General features: G+C 38.2%; 1 long non-coding RNA gene and 1 pseudogene across 2 annotated transcripts in view; both read left to right on the top strand.

The window, feature by feature from the left end:
* Positions 1-19,663, top strand: part of LOC136794186 (uncharacterized) — a 199,240-nt gene that overhangs the window by 97,072 nt on the left and 82,505 nt on the right. The window lies entirely within an intron of this gene.
* Positions 14,512-16,234, top strand: LOC131754327 (protein YIPF5 pseudogene; annotated as a pseudogene).

The raw sequence follows: 19,663 nt of genomic DNA, 5'->3' as shown, positions 1-19,663 counted from the left end.
CAAAAAAATGATAACTTCAAATTTTTTCTTCAAGTCATTTGTACCTAGGAGTGGTTATGTGAGGCAGATGTTTATGTTGCATATACATGCTGTTATCTGCTAGTTTCTTAGACAGAAGTATAGCCTGACTTGGTATGAACAAGACAGTGCATATAAAGGAACTCAGACCACTTGCCCTGTATTGAAATGTAAAAGGCTATCTGCACTGTGGGCAGGGGAAACTTTTGCAGAGGAATTTACATTTGGGAAAGTGTTGTTTTTCCATGAAGTGTATTTGCATGTATGTATGTATGTATACTGTGTTCTGACAGTTGAAAGTATGAAGGGGCATATCTTTACCTTATATTGGTGGGGGACCCTTCAAAATGAATAGGGTCTGGCATGTAGTAGGACACAGTAAATATTGTATGTTTGGTGTCTTAGTCAATTTGGATTGAGATAACAAATACCATAGCTTGGGTGACTTATCAGAAATATATTCCTCACAGTTCTGGAGCCTGGAAGTCTAAGATCAGCATGCCACCATAGTACATGGCATCCCCACAATGGCAGAGAGTAGAGGGAGAGAAAGCAAGCTCCCTTGTGTCTTTTTATACGGGCACTAATCCCATTCGTGAAGACTCCACTCTCATTACTTAATTCCCTCCCAAAGGCCAAACCTAGTACCATCACATTGTGGGATAGGATTTCAACATGTGATTTTTTTTTAATTGAAATATAGTTGATTTACAATGTTGTGCTAATTTCTGCTGTACAACAAAGTGACTCAGTTATACACATATGTACATTCTTTTAAAATATTCTTTTTCATTATGGTTTATCACAGGAGATTGGATATAGTTCCCTGTGCTATACAGTAAGACCTTGTCATTTATCCATTCTAAATGTAATAGTTTGCATCTACCACCCCCAAACTCCCAGTCTATCCCTCTCCCCACTGCCCTCCCCCTTGGCAACCACAACACAAACATTCAGTCCATAACATTTGGAGAGCTGACTAATGAAAGAACCCAATGTATTAAAAGCCACTGAGATCAACTAGATTTGGAGTGTCAAAACTCTTCCACTGTGCAGAGTTTTGCTGGAGCTCTTTGCCCCCTTTTTATAGAAGGAATACTCTTCAGAAAATGTACTAGAATGTGTAATTATGTTACTGTGAGCCATGGATAGGAAAAGGCAATGGACCCTATGACAAGACTGAGCGTTTCTTCAAAATAAGGGTATGGATTTGCATCTTTGAGGATGGAAAGATGAGGAAGGACTTACAGAGAAACAAATATAGAGACTGTGGATCATCCTTTAAGAGGATCCCTGTAAATATTCAACAGCTAACTTTTTATTTAAAATTATTTCCCTTAGACTCTGCAAAAAATTGTATTGAGTATCCATGTCTAAATTTCTTTTTCTTTACAGTGACTTACTTTAGTTGTCTCTGGAACTTCAGGAAAAAACACACAGACTTGTGTTAGTTGTTGGGAATGTATCTGTGGTGGTGATGGGGATATAGGGAGAGCCCATGGACCATCTAACATGATTAGTTCTACTATCATTTTCTGGCTTTTATGTTTTTGAAGTAAAATGCACCCCAGCAGTTAGGAAAATAAAATCATAAACAGAGTTGTGCAGCAACATGTCAGACAAACTGACTTTCCTAAAACCCTTTGCATGCTAGGATTTTGGCTTTGACATTAATATTTTGGAGACATAAGGACATTTAATGGCCAATAAAAAGCCAAACCTATGGGATTATGTGGCTGATATAATAATTTTATGTACCAAACTTAATGAATGGTCTATAGGGTGCCCAGATATTTGGTCAAACATTATACTGGATGTTGCTGTGAGGATGTTTTGGGGTGAGATTAACATTTAAATCAGTAGACTGAGTAAAGAAGATTGTACTCCATAATGTGAGTGGGCCTCATCTAATCAGTTGAAGGCCTGAATAGAACAAAAAGGCTGACTTTTCCCTGTGCAAGAGAGAATTCTTCCTGCCTGGAAGGAAGAATTTTGAACTTGGGCATTGGCTCCCTGGTTCTTGGACCTTCAGACTTGGACTGGAACTAAACTATCAGCTCTCCTGGGTCTCCAGCTTGCCAGTTCACCCTACAGATCTTGGGACTTGTCAGCCTCTATCATCACATGAGCCAATTCCTCAAAATAAATCTCCATTTGTCTCTATCCTATCGATTCTGTTTCTCTGGAGAACCTTAACTGATAGGGCTGCTATCATTAGTTGATCTTTTAATATACTTGCTTCCTTCATTAGTGAGTTTTCTAAAAATGCTGTATTTATTGTTTCTCTACAAAGTACATTCCAAGTAGTTTGCTAGCTGCTGAACATTCAGTAGATGACACAACAGACATTGCCTCTGCTTCTGTTGACACTCACAGACTAATTAGGAAGCTCACAGCAGAGGCACACCTTGGAGATGCTGTAGGATCTGTTGCAGACCACTGCAGTAAAGCGACTTTTGCTGTAAAACAAGTCACACAAATTTTTTGGTTTTCCAATGCAAATAAAAGCTATGTTTACCCTAAACTGTAGTCTATTAAGTGTGCAATGCCATTGTCTAATAAAACAATGTACATACCTTAATTAAAAAAATACTTTATTGCTTCAAAATGCTAACCATCATCTGTGCCTAGATGTTGATAGCTGCTGACTGATCTGGGTGGTGGTTGCTAAGGCTGGGGTGGCTGTGGCAGTTTCTTAAAATAAGACAACAATGAAGTTTGCCTCATCGATTGACTCTTCCTTTCATGAAGTAGAACTTCTTTCAAAATTGGAGTCAGCCCTCTCAAACCCTGCCACTGTTTTATCAGCTAAGTGTATGTAATGTTCTAAATCCTCTGTTGTCATTTCAACAATCTTCAGAGTATCTTCACCAGGAGTAGTTTCCATCTAAAGAAACCACTGTCTTTGTTCATCCATAAGAAGCAACTCTTCATCTGTTTAAGTTTTATCATGAGATTGCAGCAATTCAGTCACATCTTCAGACTCCACTTCTAATTCTAGTTCTCTTGCTGTTTCCACCACACGTGTAGTTACTTTCTCCACTGTCTTGAACCCGTCAAAGTCATCCATGGGGGTTGAAATCAACTTCTTCCAAACTCCTGCTAATGTTGATACTTTGACCTCTTCCCATGAATCATGAATGTTCTTAATGGCATCGAGAATGGAGAATCTTTTCTAGAAGGTTTTCAATTTACTTTGCCCACATCCATCTGAGGAATCACTATCTATGACAGCTATAGCCTTATGAAATGCATTTCTTTTTTTTTTTTAAGATTTTTTGATGTGGATCATTTTGAAAGTCTTTACTGAATTCGTTACAGTATTGCTTCTGTTTTATGTTTTGGTTTTTTGGCATGTGCTGTGAGGCATGTGGGACCTTAGCTCCCTGACCTGGGATCGAACCCACACCCCTGCACTGGAAGGTGAAGTCTCAACCACTGGACTACCAGGGAAGTCCCATGAAATGCATTTCTTAACATTGAAATTCTTGTACTTTGAAATTACTCCGTGATCCACAGGCTGCAGAGTGGATGTTATGTTAACAGGCATGAAAACATTAATCTTTTACATCTCCATCAGAGCTCTTGGGTAACCAGGTGCATTGTCAATGAGCAGTAATAATTTGAAAGGAATCTTTTTTTCTGAGTAACAGGTCTCAACAGTGGCTGAAAATATTCAGTAAACCATGTTGTAAACAGGTGTGCAGTCATCCAGGCTTTGTTGTTCCATTTATAGGCAGGATAGATCTAGCATAATTCTTAAGGGCCCTAGGATTTTTGGAATGATAAGTGAGCATCGGTTTCAACTTAAAGTCACCAGCTGCATTAGCCCCTAACAAGAGAGTCAGCCTGCCCATTCAACCTTTGAAGCCAGGCATTGACTTGTCCCCTCTAGCTATGAAAGTCCCAGATGGCATCTTCTTCTACTATAAGGCTGTTTCATCTACATTGAAAATCTGTTGTTTAATGTAGCCACCTTCGCTAATGATCTTAGCTAGATCTTCTGCATAACTTGCTGTGGTTTCTACCATCAGCGCTTGCTGTTTCACCTTGTACTTTTATGTTGTGGAGATTGTTCCTTTGCTTTAAGCTCATGAACCAACCTCTGCTAGTTTCAGACTTTTCTTCTGCAGCTTCCTACCTTCTCTCAGCCTTCATAGAATTGAAGAGAATTAGGGCCTTGCTTTGGATTAGACTTTGGCTTTGGGGAATGTTGTGGTTGGTTTGATCTTCTCTCCAGACCACTAAAACTTTCTACATATTGGCAACAAATCTGTTTCACTTTTTAAAAATCATTTGCGTGTTCACTGGAGTAGCACCTTTAATTTTCTTCAAGAACATTTCCTTTGCATTCACAACTTAACTAACTGTTTGGCACAAGAGGACCAGCTTTCAGCCTGTCTCAGCTTTTGACATGCCTTCCTCAATAAGCTTAATCATTTCTAGCTTTTGATTTAAAGTGAGAGATGTATGGCTCTTCCTTTCACTTGAACACTTAGAGGCCATTGTAGGGTTGTTAATTAGCCTTATTTCAATATTGTTGTGTGTCAGGGAATAGGGAGGCCTGAGGAGAGGAAGAGATGAGGGAACAGCTGGTTGGTGGAGCTGTCAGAACACACACAATGTTTATCTATTAAATTCATGGTCTTATATGCGTAAGCTTCGTGGCAATCCAAAACAACCCAAATCACTGATCACAGATCACCGTAACAAATATAATAATAATAATATAATATAATATGGTATAATATAATATTAATGAAAAAGTTTGAAACAGAGGGGTAATTACCAATATGTGACAGAGACATGAAGTGGGCAAATGCTGTTGGAAAAATGGCGCTAACAGACTTGCTTAACACAGAGTTACCACAAACCTTCAATTTGTAAAAAATGCAATATCTGCAAAGCTCAATAAAACAAAGTACAATAAAATGAGGTATGCCTGTACACAAAAATTGTATAAAGAATCTTATATTTACAGTATGGGAAAAGGAGAAGGATACTAAGCTCATACTTATCCTGGTCCAGGACATGGAGAGGGCTTCCCAGAGGCAGTGGCATTTAAATTAGGTCTTAAGAGATGAGTAGAAGTTGCTCTGTAAAGGTGCTTGAGGGTTAAGGTGGAAAAAGAGTGTTTGCAAAGACCCTGCACTCAGGTGGGTCTTTGCATATTTAAGGCACTGGTATATCTGGAGTTTAAGAAAGGAGAGGAGGGCTTCCCTGGTGGTGCAGTGGTTGGGAGTCCTCCTGCTGATGCAGAGGACACGGGTTCGTGCCCCAGTCCAGGAAGATCCCACATGCTGCAGAGAGGCTGGGCCCGTGAGCCATGGCCGCTGAGCCTGCGTGTCTGGAGCCTGTGCTCTGCAACGGAAGAGGCCACAACAGTGAGAGGCCCACATACCGCAAAAAAAAAAAAAAAAAAAAAAAAAAAGGAGAGGAAAAGTGTTCATTGAAAGGGACCAGGTTGTGCTGGACCTTTAGGCTACATTAAGAATTTGAGATTCGATTCTAAGAGCAAAGCCTTTTGTAAAGCCTTTACTCAGGAATGTGACACTATCAAACACCATTCCTTGAAAGAAAAAAGAAATCACTGTGGCAGCAGTATGGAAAATGGATGGTGGGAGGACAAAGATGACTGTCAAAAGGAAGACCATTTCAGGTGACAGATACAGTTGTCCAGACAAGGTACGACACTTACTTCAACTTGGATGTTGTCAGGGAAAATAGAAGGAAGTAGATACTAGCATCATCTACGAAGTCAAGGAAAATTGAAGTGAAGAAGATTTTGCAGGATGATCAAGGGTTCTGCATTAGAGGGGATACAGTTAGGTGGCTGAGATATTCACATTGAAATGATAGGTAGGCAGGTGGAGCTTAGAGGATAAAAATTTGAAGTCATTAGGGTATATAAATTAATTGAAGTCATGTGACTGGACAAGTTTTCTAAAGGCAGACGGACTATAAAAGGGAAAGAAAAGAGGGCCCAGGATTGAACCCAAGGGACTCCCAACATTGTCAGTTTAAGAATGCTGGAGCATGTTTTAAACAGGTGCACCTCACTCTGTCCAAAGAAGGAGCTTTTCTGGATTTGTAACTTGGAATAATTAGCAATGTTTGATTAGAACCCTTACACAAAGTGACCACTGATGACCTTCCCCTCTCTTTGTGCCCTTCATCTTGAGGGTCCTTCTCTTCCTCAGTATTGCAACCTCATCTTATCACCTACTTTTCTGCCCCTAGATCAGGATAAACACTTCTTTACTCTCCAGGAAGGTGTTAGATTATCTGACTTTAGTCAACCTCTCCCTGCTCTGCAATTTAGCACACATCTTCAATGTTTGCTGAATTTTATCTAGGCCAGATAAGTCCCTGAGGCACCTTTAGAAACAAGTGGGAGGTGTTCAATGATCATAACTTGGATGCAGTTTCATTTGCTGATTTTTGGTCCTGGAGTTGAGTCAAGATCCCAAAGGAGAGAAATGCTAACCCTTTCAAGACCCGCAAGTCAATGCAATCTATGAAATATCCATGAACGTAACATTAAAAGTAGTTCAGTGCGTTCTTCCACACTGTAAAAGTACATTTTCAAGGGAAACAGAATTAAGGCTGTTTCTTACCACAGAGTCCTATTATCAAGGTGAAAGCCGAATTTAAAATACAGGGATTGGGCTTCCCTGGTGGTGCAGTGGTTGAGAATCTGCCTTCCAATGCAGGGGACACAGGTTCGAGCCCTGGTCTGGGAAGATCCCACATGCCGCGGAGCAACTAGGCCCGTGAGCCACAACTACTGAGCCTGCGCGTCTGGAGCCTGTGCTTCTCAACAAGAGAGGCCGCGATAGTGAGAGGCCTGTGCACCGCGATGAAGAGTGGCCCCCCTTGCCACAACTAGAGAAAGCCCTCACACAGAAACAAAGACCCAACACAGCCAAAAGTAAATAAATAAACAAATGTGGGGTTTAAAAAAAAAAGAAAGAAAAAAGAATATTATAAAAAAAAATAAAAATAAATTAAAAAAATAAAATACAGGGATTTTTAGATATAGTAACCCTGAGAAATTTTTTATTTTAAAAGTGTCTGTTCCTCACCCTTCTGGCTCTGAAGATAACCTTCAGAATGTAAATTGATGGACTTCCCTGGTTGCGCGGCAGTTAAGAATCCGCCTGCCAAGGCATGGGACATGGGTTCTATCCTTGATCTGGGAAGATCCCACATGCCGCGGAGCAACTAAGCCTGTGCGCCGCAACTATTGAGCCTGTGCTCTAGAGCCCACGAGCCACAACTACTGAGCCTGCGCTCTAGAGCCCTCGAGGCACAGCTCCTGAAGCCCTCGCGCCTAGAGCCTATTCTGTGCAACAGGAGAAGCCACCACAATGAGAAGCCCGCATATCCTAACGAAGAGTATCCTGTCCTCACTGTGACTAGAGAAAGCCTGTGTGCAGCAACGAAGACCCAACACAGCCAAAAATAAAACAAATAAATTAATTAATTAAAAAGAAAAAGAATGTAGATTGATGCAGCAAGGTTTGGAGCCCAGAACCAAAAATTCTGATGCAATATCTCAAAAAATGTTGCAGCTTCTTTTTTCTATACCAGTTGCTAAGAACTTAAGATGTAATATCAGTTAGGTTTTGTTAGACATTTACTCAGTACTTGTCTTGAGATTTTAAGCTCCTCTACCAGTTAAAAAACACTGCATAGCCTGTTTTACAAATGCCTCTTCTTTTCTGGCATTTGAGTAAAGGTTTCAGAGGGCAATATATCTTACGCACTTCAGCTACATAAAACAGAGTAAAGAGCTGCATAGTTCTACATCCTAGAAGAAATAATGGACTTGTAGGAATTTTTAGGTTCAATTCTATTTACAAGTAATTATTTAAGACCTAATATGTGCCAAGATCTGAATTAAGGATGAAAAGATAAGACAAAATCACTACCCTCAAGGGGCTTACTGTCCAGTGAGGGTGGGTAGGAAAGATATGGAAAAATAATCACCATATATATTATAAAAGCTGTATAATATATAAGCTCAGATGTAGGAATGGCCCTACCTTATTTATTGCATGATTATTTTTTACATAATGAATTCTTTCTCAACAATGGCTACCAAATTGACTGCATATTTTTTTGTGTAGGTACCATTTTTTTTTTTTTGATTAAACATTATTTATTTATTTTGGCCATGCCATGCAGCAGGTGGGATCTTAGTTCCCTGGGCAGGGGTTAAACCCATGCCCACTGCGGTGGAAGCGCAGAGTCTTAACCACTGGACTGCCAGGGAAGACCTTGTAGGTACCATCTTAAGTGCTTTACACACTTTATCTCAGTTAATCCACACAACTTGTAAGGTAGGTACCCATTTTATAGATGAGGAAACAGGCTGAGGGGAGTTAAGTAATTTGTCCCAAATCTCACAGCAAATAAATGGAGAAGGAGGAGTTCAACCTCTACTCTGTCTGATTTTACAATCCTTGCCTTAACTACTTTGCAAAAGTAGTTTTCTCCAGAAAGATGAATGTCTGTATGGGATCTGGTAGATGTAAGTTCCAGAAGGAAAATCCCAGACATCTCAGGGAACTGGATATAATGAATTTTCTGGGGGATTCTTAGGAATTTTTCTTTTTTACTTCATGCACTAGAGATTTCACTTCAACAGGTTTATTATGAGTACAACTAATCACCCTAAACTGACAAAGTTAAGGAAAGATTTAAGATTTAAAAGAGGTATTATTTCATTGTATTCTATTGATAGCTACCCACCCCATGTAGGAATATAAACTTCTATATACACAGTCATAAAAACAAACAGAAAACATTTGGCAGATTTTCTATTGCTAGATGTTCTAAGTGTTGCTATATAAATCAGTTTTGTTTTTCCCTCTTCTGGAAGGTACTGTTGAAAATAGCATTGGGCTTTTCTTGGTGCTGGTTAATTTTAAATGGAATATTGAAAAGTAACATACACCAGAATCACATATTTCTGGGTGGTTGATTCAATTTACTCAAATCTAATGGAAAAAATGTGTTCATTTTCATTTTTTTTTAATATCAACAGATTCAGAGCAAAGGAAAATATAGCTAAAATGATAAAAATAACCCTTCTTTTACTGTCAGTGAATTTTTAGAAGCTGAGACATAATACATACTGTATTGCTGTTTTTGAAACCACATATTTATTTAAATAGATATTATCTACTGTTTTAGTATTAACTCCAATATGAATTTTAAATATATATAAATATTAATATTTTAATATTAGAGATATTGTTAAATCTGGTGGGAGTCAAAAGTTCATTACTTTTATTATCCCTTAAAACTCTAACTTCTACCGATTAAAACCATTATTACATAATTCATAATATTAAGCATTTTTAGTAACCTTGCTTTAAGATAGATGAACAAAATTCTTATCTTATTCATAGATGATCTCATTCTTTATCATTTTCCTAAATGAAAACTTGGTTTTGACATGACAAATAGAATGAAATTCTCATTATTAGAGTATTACTTTCTTATTTATTTCCACTTGTGTAATTCTCATATAGTTGGTGTAAAATTCAGAGTTAAATTTTGTATCAAATTGCATTAAAGTTGTCAATAATTTCCTCTTTGCCTCCACAACTGCCTTCAAGGATCCTGCCCAGCACCTAGCTCCAGAATGAGATCTCCTTTGAACTATGTAGTCTTCATTTTCAACGCCCCCACTACTATTCCTACTTCAGACAACTCATCTAGGGGGCCCACAATGGATCTCTGACCTCTGCTGGCCCATCAGATCTGAACTAGAGAACTGAGATTTTTGTGGGCAGCAGACCTAGAAGTCCCTGTGCATTCTGGTGTTAAGTTCTCTATTTCTGGATGGCCTAGATGAGTCCATATGTAAATCTTGGAATAAATGATGTAAGTGACAAGCTGATTTATGGTGAAAAAGACATACAAGTGCACAAAGACATATCTTATATAAAAGACATATCCTATCTTCTACCCGGCAGACCCTGCCCCAACACTCCCATACACATATGTAGTTGCCTGACAACCTTCAGGTTTTCTGGAGACCCTGCTGTAATTCTTACAGTGAGATTGCTTGAGAATGAAATAAAACCAATTTTTACTTGAACTATACTGATGAGTGCCTTGTAATCAAGTGGACCCTGTGTAAGACGGACACAAAATTATTCTTTATCTTTAGTCTTGAATGAGAGAGGATGCTATATCAACCAAAGAGTGTTTGCTATGTACTTAAAGCTAGTAAGCTCTATGTAGTAGATATATGTTTTTTTTCTCCTTTCCAGCACCCAGTTTCCTTCTCATAATTGCCATTCTTTTGATAATCACACTATGATTTTCCCTTGGGCAAGTGTCTCTTCTCAGTTCTTCTTCTTTTTTTTATTAATATATTGAAGTATAGTTGACTTACAGTGTTGTAGGTTAGTTAGTTTCTGGTGAACAGCAAAGTGATTCATATATATATATATATATATAAAAAATATTCTTTTCTGTTATGGTTTATTACAGGATATTGGATATAGTTCCCTGTGCTACACAGAACTTGTTGTTTATTTTATATATAGTAGTTTGTATCTATTAATCCAAAACTCCTAATTTATCCCTCCCCCTACCCCCTTTCCCCTTTGGTAACCATAAGTTTGTTTTCTATGTCTGCGAGTCTGTTTCTGTTTTGTAAATGAGTTCATTTGTATTATTTTTTTAGATTCCACAAATGAGTGATATCATATGATGTTTGTCTTTCTCTATCTGACTTACTTCACTTAGTATGAAAATCTCTATAGGTCCATCCATGTTGCTTCAAATGGCACTATTTCATTCTTTTTAATGACTAAATAGTATTCCATTGTACCACATCTGTCCACATTTATCCATTCATCTGTCAGGAAACAGGAGGTGTCCACCAGGAAGTGTGCTGTGTGGTGTGTCACCTGTCACCCATTGTGTGGGCTCACAAAGTACACTGTTGTTGGCCCTGCCCTTGGACCTGCCTCAACTGTGGGAATGCTGGCAATCAGCTCAGGTGTCCCTCAGGTGCTGTGCTCAGAAAGCCACCAGTGCAGGTCCCCTGAAGTCAAACACTGGGACCTGCTGTAGTCATGTGTAGTCATGTACCTGGACCCACAGTGGGAGTTATGATATCAGCCCAGACCCTGGCCCCGCCTCTGCGAGCCTGTGCCCACAAAGCCTGCAGCTACTGATGCCAGACCCTCCCCAGACATGGAAGCAACAGTAGTTGGCTTGGATGTCCCTCAGGTGCAGAGCTTACATAGCCACAGGTGGCAGCAGCATAAATCCATGGATCTCAGAGCTGCTGTGCTCAGATTTCAGCCCTGTTTCCTAAATCGCTCAGCCCCTGAGACTGACTCAAACTTCAGCCCCGCCTTCATGTACAGGCAACCCCTGGCGCTTGCACACTCCCAGAGCTCATAGAGGCAGAGCTGTGCCCTCTGTAAGTATATGAAGAATGAGGCTGCTATGGTGGGACACTGCTCCTCCCTTCGCATGTGAGTTAACAACAGGGCTTCTATGGTGGACCCAGGTTCTCTCCTGCATATACCCCTGGTTGTGGGTTGGCCCACACTCCCACCACTTCAGGCTATCTCCACTCAGCCAACCACAGTCCTCTCCCCAGGTCTGTCCGCTGAAGTCCAATCTTCAGTACCCAGCCCACACGTGCTCTAGCAGATGCATTTCTTGGGCTTGGGAGTGCAGTGAGGTGGCCAGGACAGGCTGTGCTGGTCTCTCTCTTCTCTGAGCCTCTGAAACTCCCTTTCTGTCCTGTCTGATCTCCTAGCTGGTGAAGGGGGTTCCCAGGGTAAAGGAACCTTTCCTCTTTCACAGCTCTCTCCCAGGGGGCAAAGGTCCCATCATGATTCCTTTTTTCCCCTTTCGTCCTACCTGGTTATATGGTGATCTTGCAGTTTTGGTTGTCTGAGGTCTTCTGCCAGCATTCAGTAGGTGTTCTGTGAGACTTGTTCCACATGTAGATGTATTTTTTATGTATTTGTGGGAGGAGGAGAGCTTCATGTCCTTCTATTCTGCCATATTGATCTCTCCCTCTCTTCTCAGTTCTTAACTCATTTAATTTGTATAGAATCAATCCCTATGTCCAGACTGGTTCAGAGATGAGTACATTAGTCAAGTTGGGTACATGACACTGAATTCCAGAAATGTGCAGGAATATATAATTGGGAAGGAGAATGCAAGGGCAATGTAAGCCTGGAGGTGTTGAGAGCCACCACATGGAAAGAACCCATCAAATGATGAAGCTAACACAGAGAAATACTGTGCAAACTATAGAAGGAGTGACCCTTGACATCATTGTTTGAACCCCTGGATCCAGCTGTGCCAGAGGAAGAATCATCATTGACCTCCTCAGTTTTTGAAGACAATAGCACTCCCCTTCCTTTTTTTTCCCCTAAGGCAGTATGAGTTGTTACTGTCACATACAACTCATAATGTTGACCAAAATATTTTGTGAAAATTACCTGGGAAATAGGAGACCTGAAACCTGCTCATAAGTAATTTGCTATAATAAGATAAAGAAGTTTAACAAGCATGTAGTTATTAGAAAGCAATATAAAATATATTTTAAATGTCAGACTATGAAATAATCTAAAAATTGTCTCATGAGATGCTGGTTGTAAAGACAGTTTAGAATCTCTATTGAATATGTCAAATCTGTCCTCTATTCAATCTTGAATTATCTATTTAATATTTCAAAGTGCTGCCGCATTTTCACAGTCAATAGATATGAATACAAAGTACTTGGAATGTGGCAAGTAAGCACCTATATTTTGCATCAGAGATCACAAGGAAATCTGGTGAAAAATCATGAGAAAAGCATTTGCATTTTACATTAGATGAAATAAATATACTAAGTAATCATAAGAAAAATAAGCAAGCAAACACTATCACCAACAGCAATAAAGAAAGCAAACACTAAACCAAATAAAAATTAGAGAGAAGGAAGATGTTTTTGAAATTGGTTATGTTAAGGTTTTTCTTGATTCCTAATTGCCACTTGGAACTCTCATTTATTTTATTGTCTACCATCTCCAACCTGGAAACTAAATAAATTTCATTTCTCACAAATGTCACTTTACTTTATCCATTTTTTTGTACACAGGTAGGCTCGTGTAGCAGACGTGTGAAATAGAACCAAACAAGCCTCACTGAGCCCAGGGATTTCTAAGAGGTCCATGAATGGGCTTCAGGGGAATCTGTGATTCTCCAGAAATTGTAAAAATTTGTGTGAATGTGCTTTTTTTTTTTTTTTTTGGCCTCAAGGGAATCTTTAACTTAAATCAGTTTCTCAAAAGATCTATGACCTAGAAAATGTTATAATTTTTTGTCATTTTAGGGCACTTTATAAGAAAGTATTTATCTTCACTACATATTAATATATGCTATCATATTAAGGTATTATTGGCATTTTGAAGTAAACTGTGAACAACACTAAAGTCCTAAATAAATCTTAGAATTAAACACATTTTTCCTAAATAAAATTTGTCCATGCAGTCCTCAGTCTACCAGTCATGTAATAAGTCTTTCAGAATATTTAACTTAAAAATGTATAGTAGTTATCATCTGTATCAAAATTGTATTTTGGTCAATTCACATTTATTAACTATCTCTGCTCCTTTGTGAATGTTAGCTTTACTCTGTTTGACGGCCTTCCTCCATTTTCAACAAACAAGTCTTTACATAGCTCCTGTCCTTTACATTTTTTTAGTTTTTTCACTAGTAAAGGCCTATCTCTTTTTTAAACTTCCAGTTTGAAAAATCCCAGGGAAAATATTTTGTTGGTCTCACATACCTACTCCTATTTCCCTGTGGCTGGGTGAGTGGATACTATGGTTAGCAGACCCTATGAAACATGTTTAGAATGAATGAGTGGGTATGAAAAGCATACCCCACCCCCCTCCTAAGAGCCTATTATTCCCAGGAGGTAAGATTATTCCCAGGATGATGGGAACATAAAATAATAAATATTGGCTAGAGACATGTATCCCAGGAAATAATGTGAGATATGGCATGCATATATGAAATAGCATGGAAATTTGCAAGTTCCACTAGAGCAGTGACATTCACTCTGGGATGTAAGAAGTATAGATTATAGAAGTAGGCAAGGGCCAGATTAGGAGGACTGTGTATGCTGTTATAAGGGATTGATTTTATCCCACAGGCTAGTGTGCTATAAATATTGTGATGGTATCATAGGATGGAGGGGGATTTGTTAAAAAGCAGATTCACAAACTCAACACTAGAGGTAAAGACTCCAAATCACTGGGGGCTTGAGGTCCTGCATTTTTGAAAAAGCATCCCAGGTGATACTTAAGCCAACTAAACTCTGAGAGTCACTGCCAAGGAGAATAGAAAACTAGTGAAGAAGCAAAACGGCACAACTAAAACATCTGTTAATATGCCTACGGAACACGCCTGCGCGAGCGGGCGTGCCCCGGAAGCAGTTCTTTAACCAGCTGACACGTAGAAACGGGGCTAGAACAGGGTCCTTAGTTGAGTTTGGGGGGTTATTAGAGGCTGCCGGAGCTATCGCCGCCACCGCCTCTGCCGCCGCCGCCTCCGCCTCCGCCTCCGCATTTGATCATTTGCAATGTCAGGCTTTGACAACTTAAACACGGATTTCTACCAGACAAGTTACAGCATCGATGACCAATCACAGCAGTCCTATGATTATGGAGGAAGTGGAGGACCTTATAGCAAACAGTATGCTGGCTATGACTACTCGCACCAAGGCCGGTTTGTCCCTCCAGACATGATGCAGCCACAACAGCCGTACACCGGGCAGATTTTTCAGCCAGCTCAGGCGTATACTCCAGCTACGCCTCAGCCATTCTATGGAAACAACTTTGAGGATGAGCCACCTTTATTAGAAGAATTAGGTATCAATTTTGATCACATCTGGCAAAAAACACTCACAGTGTTACACCCATTAAAAGTAGCAGGTGGCAGCATCATGAATGAGACTGATTTGGCAGGACCAATGGTTTTTTGCCTTGCTTTTGGAGCCACATTGTTACTGGCTGGCAAAATCCAGTTTGGCTATGTATATGGGATCAGTGCAATTGGATGCCTAGGAATGTTTGTTTATTAAACTTAATGAGTATGACTGGTGTTTCCTTCGGTTGTGTGGCAAGTGTCCTTGGATATTGTCTTCTTCCCATGATCCTGCTTTCCAGCTTTGCAGTGATATTTTCTTTGCAAGGAATGGTAGGAATCATTCTCACTGCTAGAATTATTGGATGGTGTAGTTTTTCTGCTTCCAAAATTTTTATTTCTGCATTAGCCATGGAAGGACAACAACTTCTAGTAGCATATCCTTGTGCTTTGCTATACGGAGTCTTTGCCCTAATTTCTGTTTTTTGAACTGAATTTATCTGGGATGTGGACATCATTGGGCCAAATAGCAAAAAGGACTTTGAACTCTTAAATTGGACCAGCAAACTGCTACAGTACAACTCTCGTGCAGATCTGATGTTTGACTCTTGGAGCAGTGGAATTAAATACGTATCTTTTGTTCATTTTTATAGAACTTTTGAATACTATATTGGATTTACCTGCAGTATGACTAGGTTTAAATGTTTGTGCTAATACAAATAAGAAGTGCTATTTCTTTCGTGTTCCTGCAGCCTTAGAAAAACAGCTCTTCTCCTTGCTAATTATATATTATGATGTTTTTGATGGATTTTTATCAACTGTGGGAAATTAACCACAGAGATAATAATCTTTCTTAAAAATAACCCGTAATAAAGAAGACATAAGACTTATTGGAGAAATGTTTTTTCAAGGAGTTAGGAAATAAAAATTACCTGTATTCTCAAGTCAGGTGCAGTTGAAGCAAAAAAGTGATCCCAATGTAAAGTTTTATGAGTTTGCACTTCAAAAGTTTGACAGTCCTCTAAATTATCTCATGGAATTTTAGATAAAATCAGCGATACAAGTAGTTCACAGTCTACCTTATTGTAGGTGTGAAATGTGAACATCTCTTCAGATACTAGCATTAACTAAACCATAGTGACCTAGACTCTGCATTAATGCTCATAATTGGATCTCTATGTTTCCCAGGAAAAAGAAAATCACTAACCTTTTTTGTGAAGAATATTTAAAATGTCACAGTTTCAGTATTGCAGTTTCAATGTAAAGTACATTTGATGCTTATTAATTAAAATTTTCCCAATTAATTAAAAAAAAAATGCCTACGTACCCCAGACTAATTAGGTTTCATGCTGTATGGCCTTGTGTGTGTTTGGGGCATGAGACAGGTGCGTCTCCTCTGTGTACATCTCAGAGTGATTTTGGTCTAGCTAAACACTTCAAGGAGAACACCATGCTCAATGGCATAGAGTTTCAAAAATGAAGATGATAGTGAAATATCCCTACTTTAAACCACTCAAAGGAAGCTTTACAACCCTAGAAAATGTATCCCTGTAAGGATGGAAGGTCTCTCTTCCAAAGAAGATGCAGAGATTCTAAATGGAACATTAACAATTGGGACTGTAACCTTCTATCTTTAATCTGGAAAATTCAAGTGTTAGGTAAATATCCAGTTTGCCTACGTGTTCTGATCACCTTCATTAGTCAATTTTGTTTCTCAGAATCTATTAAATTAGAAAAAGGGTTTTGCTTCCATGGTTTTTGCCTACCAATGTAGAGAAGATGGATAGGGCCAGGACAAAGAATTGCATCAGGGTCTTTGGAAATTAGCTTCATTATTCTGTGGTGGATTTGGGACAGTTTCTTAACAAACTGTCCTCTCTTCCAATCAAGTCAGTGGTTCTCCTAACCTTTTCAGGCATTCGTCTCTGCCAGCTACAGTCTTGGAGGAGGATAATATTTTCCATGAGAGTAACACACACACACATGCACACACGCAAAATGCATCCTTAGTTTGTCACCAGAATAAGTGTATATGGTTTCATGGTTAAATAAGCTAAAGCTTGACCTATGAAGGAAAGGTTAGATGTGTGGCTTCTTTAGTGTGGAAAAGGATAGCCAGTTGGGTGTTTTTAATTTAATTTTAATTAATGTTGTTTTAATTTTTTCAAGATCTGATTTAAAGACTCATACAGCTCTCCAAGGCTATTTGGAAGAATATCTGTCCCCAGGTTCTTCTGCCCATTTTTTTGCATTCCAGAGGCAACTATTTTCAACAGCGTCTTATGAAAAGTACCTCCACATTTCTGAACAATGGTTTATGGTACTTCTCTTTGATTTTTCCATTTTAGCCAGCATCTATTTACTTCTCACTTTGGTAGAGGAAAATTTACCTCTCTTTCATCACCCCTCCTAGCACAGGCAAGCATAAAAACATAACTTCCCATTCAGTGAACATAGTTAAATAATTATTTGGGGTAGATGAATATTCACCATTTGTATTTACTATGATCACGTAAGTCATAGGCTCAGTGGAGCCATGTGGTATATTCCAAACACTATTCCTTTGTTGCATAACTTCCTTTTTTCCCTTTTAATTGCTAATTATCCTTTTAAAAATTAAAATGTATATATACACACATATATGTAAAATGTATTTATACATATGTATAAATATATATATATTTAACCATTTCTTCTACATTTATCTAAATCTCCTTTCAATTAGTTCAAATGCATCAGGTTTTCTATTTTTTTCATCTTGACAGTATATCCCTCAGAACCTCTCTGACCTGCTTCAATCTGTTCAGCTATACAGCTGTCAGCCAGCGATTTCTCTTCATTATCATCTTTGACAAGGGGATTCCCTTTATCTCTCACTTGTTTCCTGGATCCTATGACTTTCTTGTTTTGGGAGAGTATCTCCTCTAGTAATTATTTTGAGAAATGGTATGTAGGATATTTTTGGAGATCTTGAATGTCTGAAAATGTCTTCAGTCTACCTATGGATGATAATTCAGTTGGGAATAAAATTCTAGGTTGGAAATAACTTTCTTTTAGAATTTTGAAGGTGTCTTTTTGTTTTAGGGTACTGATTTTGAGAAATCTGTAGTCCATCTTAAACATGAAGTTAATAAGTAACTTGTTTTTGTCCCCTCTCTGGATGCTTTTAGTATCTTTTCTTTTTCCCTAGTATTCTGAAATTTCAAAGAAGTGTGCCTTGATTTTTTTTCCTTTAGATTTTATTCTGAACAACTGATTGGCTCTTTCAATTTGAGGTTCAAATTTTTCAGTTCTGGAAATTTTTCTTGAATTATTTTGTTCATATATTGCTCTGTTCCATTTCTTTATTCTTCTTTCTCAATTTTCATTTCTTGAATATTGGATCTCATGAATTTATTTTCTAATTTAAAAAAATGTTTTTTCCTCAAATTTCTTCCTTTGGGAGATTTCATCAGTATTACTGTCCAACTTTTTATTGGGCCTTTCCTCACTTCTGTTACCATATTTTTGATTTCTAAGAGTTCTTTCTTGATCTTTGATTGCTCTTTTTAAAAATAGCATTCTATTCTTTTTTCATGAATGCAATGTCTTTTTATCTCTCTGAGGATATTAATTAGAGTTTTTTTAAGTGTTTAGTTCACTGCAAAGTTTTGTTTCCTTCAACTAGCCCTTTTTCAGTTTATGTGTTTTGCTGTATATATTTTATATTTGAAATTTTCCTCAGATGTTTGGCTAAATGTGGGTTTCATTATAGGGTAATATACCTGGGCCATTTAATTGGGGGAATATGTCGTATTGGTGAGTTTAGATCTTGTTTCTTCGGCTGGTTGTGTCACCCAGTGAAGAATCCTGTTTCCTGTCTTGGTGATATAATGGCTTCCAGTAATTTGAAAGATGAGCTGGGGAGGTGGCTCTACATTTTAGTGTTTCCATGAAAACTTTTGGTTTTCCTTATTCCTGCCTTTTATTATGACCTATCCAGAAGCTCAATTTTACCCTTCCATAAAGTGAACTTCCATTTTCTTTGTTAGACTGGGGAGGAATCTGAAGTTAAATAGCTTTCTAAAAAGATTTTGTACCTATTCTCTAATTTTTAGCCTTATTTTTACATTCATTTCTAGAAGTAATGTGCACAAACAACATATGTGTCTTTTGAGAGATTTTGTAGTAGAAATCAGGTTGCATCACAGCTTTCTTACTCTTGGCTTAGGACTCAGTTTTCTTGTGTATACTATTCAGCCTTCTGCTCTCCAGTTTCTAGAATTTTACTACCACCCCTTTATTTTTAATCCTTCTGTGTTTATATTTTATTTTTTTATTTTTATTTTTATTTTTGTGTTTCTATTTTAGAAATTTTCTTTACTTTCCTTTTTATTTAATGGAAGAGGGGAAAGAAGAGGTAAATGCATGATTTCAACTTATGATCTTTATAGTCTTTATAGTTTTCTGATACATTTTATTAGTCAAAGTGTCACAAAATGAGTACTGCATTTGGAATAAGAACAAGTAGGTTCAAATTCTAGGTCTAGTACTGTTTAAGGGTATGACTTTAGACAGGTAACTCCTCTCAGTCTCAGTCTTCATTGGTAAAATGGGCATAATGATCTAATTTATTAGTTGGAAGACTTTGGTTGCAAGGAACAGAAACTTTGAGTGAATCAAGGAAAAGGCATTAAATGAAAGTCTACCTAGAGTTCAGCAATCAAAGGGAAGGTTGAAGGATGACTTGAAACAAAGC

Source organism: Kogia breviceps, chromosome 4 (assembly GCF_026419965.1).
Source record: "Kogia breviceps isolate mKogBre1 chromosome 4, mKogBre1 haplotype 1, whole genome shotgun sequence".
Lineage (NCBI taxonomy): Eukaryota > Metazoa > Chordata > Mammalia > Artiodactyla > Physeteridae > Kogia > Kogia breviceps.
This window is presented reverse-complemented; position numbering and strand designations above follow the sequence as displayed.